This window comes from Arachis duranensis, chromosome 4 (genome assembly GCF_000817695.3).
Source record: "Arachis duranensis cultivar V14167 chromosome 4, aradu.V14167.gnm2.J7QH, whole genome shotgun sequence".
Taxonomy (NCBI): Eukaryota; Viridiplantae; Streptophyta; class Magnoliopsida; order Fabales; family Fabaceae; genus Arachis; species Arachis duranensis.
Window position 1 is genome coordinate 48235759 of NC_029775.3, and position 3364 is coordinate 48239122.

Genomic DNA, 3364 nt, shown 5'->3' on the forward strand with positions numbered 1-3364 from the left:
AATTAGTGAGTTAGCTAGGACTTGTGAATTAAGATCAATTATGCCTATTTAACTTTCCCCCAATGCTTAGGGATGACGAAGTGGGATTCTCTTCTTAATTACCATGTTTGTGGTCAATGACTTTGATAGGGAACCTTAACTCTCAATCCTTGCCATGATGTCGTTTAGTACTTGAATTTCTTTGCTTGCTCTTTACTTTCTTGCAATTTAATTTCTCGTCTTTTGCTTTTAAAACCCCTTTTTCTCATAACCAATGATACACACACCTCAATGCAATTGCTTTGAGAGATGGCTGATGCGTGGTAGAAGTTAACCAATTAAGAGATTCCAATTAAGAGAACAGCGTTGCACGTATAGCTCTTAACCAGCTAAAATCTGCCTCACCAATTTAAAAGGGGTTGTCACAATTTTTAGAAATAAAAATACTGGGAGTATGAGTCCCAGGTCGTCTCCCAACGAGTTGCAGGAAAAAGTGCTATTTTATTAACTAGGGGTTTTCAGAAAAATTGGGTTTTGATAATGAGTAATTAAAAATAAACTAAGAATAGTTATTGATACTTTAAATGAAAGGCCTTGACTGGGGGAATAATTAAGTGGAATTTCTATCCTTGTTGGGATCTTCTCAAGTGTAGTGTAGAGAGGTTGTTGTTCTCACTCGATTAACCCTTACTAAGTAAGAGAAAGTATGGTGATCAAACTAACTCTCACCCACAATTCCTAGTTCTCTCCCTTGGAGAGACTTAGCGTTAGTAGGTATAGAATTAGCTAACAGCACCCAATTTAACTAAGCACTTGAGCATTCTAACTCAAGTGTCTTCTCTTAATTAACCCCCATGTCAAGTGGAATTTCTACTCCATTGACAAGAATAAAACGCTTGCAGAAATAGTAGAAGAAAACATGATAAATAAAATAAGGATTGAAAATTGATTAAGGGAAAAGATAGTGAATTGTATTGATAAATCCAAACGTAACATAAGTATCTGAACAGGAATAATAAATAACCAAAAGAGTAGGAGAATAGGGAAACAAACTAGAATAGTACTTCCACGGAGGTAATGGCTCTTCAATATCCAAAGCAAAAGCAATAAACTAAAATCCTATCAACATAGAGAAAACCTAAAAGAGTAGTAAGATTCAGATATAAAACTATCCTAATATCAATGTAAATGAATGTGTGTCGATGTGATTTGAGTTTCTGCATGTTCCCTTGCTTTATTCTATGTTTCTGGGCCGAAAATTAGGTTAAAACGCAGCCCACAATTGTCTCCAGTGTATTCTGTAATTTCTGCAGATCGCGCAGGTCACGCGTACGCGTCGTCCACGCGTTCGCGTTATTCAGCGGTTTTCCTTGTCACGCATTCGCGTCGTTCGTGCAGACTCCGATCTACGCGATTGCGTTAGGCACGCATTCGCGTCGCTTGTGAATTCTCCATTCCGCGCGCTCACGTGGGCCATGCGCTCACGTCGGTGTTTGCTGGTCATCTCCTTGCCAGCTTCCTCTCAATTCGCTAAGCCATTCCTACCCTATGAGGCTTGAAACACTTAACACACGGATCACGGCATCGAATGGTACAAAGGAGAACAAAAATACATAATTAAAAGATCTCTAGGAAGCAAGTTTTCACCCATGGACAATTTTTGGGAAGGAATTGTAAATACATGCAAATCATATGAATAAGTGGGTGAAGACTTGATAAAACCACTCAATTAAACACAATATAAATCATAAAATAATGGTCTATCAATGGCCCGAGATTTAAAACTCTCAGTTATTTTAACTGAATTTGTGACAAACAAACTAAACTCTGATTGGGATCATTTGTTGGTTTAGAACTATACTTGCAACAAGATTCCTTTTGAGAGAATTTGATACTTGGTCAGGAGGGCATTTTTGTCATTTTAGAGTTAAGAGACAGCATGGTAATCTCGTCACGGTCAAAGATCTGAATACTAGAAGAACTATACCATGACGGTCTTGGACATCAAGAAGACCAAGAGTCCATCTCAAAAACAGTGGTGCTGAAATGGCGACAACCCATAAGGCCCATTGGGCTAAGTCAAGACAACAAGAAGCCCAAAAATGCTTTTCAAATTAAGTGGGAAGCTAAAATTGTTATTTTAATTTGTTTTGCTGATAAAGTTTGTTGGAAGATTTGATTTACTTCTGATTTGTTTAGTAGTATTTTTAGGGATTTTAAATTTAAATCAAATCTGATCTAATCTAATAAGATCAAATTTGATTTACATTAGTCATCATATCTTTAGGATTTTAAAATTTAAATAAACTAAGATCTAATCCAATAAGATCAAATCTTATTTAAATTAGTTATCTTATCCTTAGGAGATTTAGATTAAGTTATCTTATCTTATCTTTTAGCTAGTTTGTTAGGGACCTATTTAAATAACTTTGGTGATACAATTTACATAACTTTTGATGAATAAAATTTCCTTAGTGCTTTATGCACGTTTTTTTAGTGTGATTAAGTGAGGTGAGTGATTTGCTTCGCTTGTTGCATGAAGAAGATTGAAGGATCCAACTCTATGGTGATTCTGCGTGGTGGTTTCTTTAACTTCATTCCTCTGATCTAGGTTGTCAAGAACAGGTTCTTTCAAGGTCTAGTAAGCAAACATTTATACATCCTTTTATGTTTCGAGTGTGTCTTTTTTGTTGCGTCTTTTCTCTATCTTTTTCTTATCCCTTTATCCTTGGTTCTAATTTTCTTATCATCTGGTATCAGTTACAGGTCGTAGGTAATTTTTTATTTATCTACACGTTCCATGGGTCTTGTTTAGTTTCTTTTTTTTTTCTCTTTAATTTCTGCAAATTCACTTTAGAGTCCACAAAAAAAGAGTAAAAAAAAATGATCGAGTATTACGATAGTGATGATGAAGGAATCTCATATGCAAAAATGGGAGGAATGATCCTGAAGCTTATTTCAGTGGGAAAGGAAGGTAGAGTCAATTTTTGCAAATTGTATCATTTTAGATGAAAAGAAGGATCCACTGGTACAAGCTAATTTTTCTGATGATGCCCGTATATAATGGACTAAATTAGGAAGATCTAAAAGACGGTACGGAAAAAGCCCAATTTGCAGTTGGGAGAGGATGAAGAAAATCATGTGGAGCCAGTTTGTGCCATCATCATACCACAATGAATTTTTTGGAAAATTTTGTAAGCTACAACAAGGTTCACAATCAGTGATGGAGTACCACAACGAGTTTTGTATCTTATGGAACGATTTTTGTTTGGATTACGCGAAGAACTTGCAGATAAAGTACAACGCTACTGTTATGCATGCACTACAAGAAAATAAGCTTTCTTCCACGCTTTTAAAGCATGCCGAAAAGTGCTTAAAAGCATAC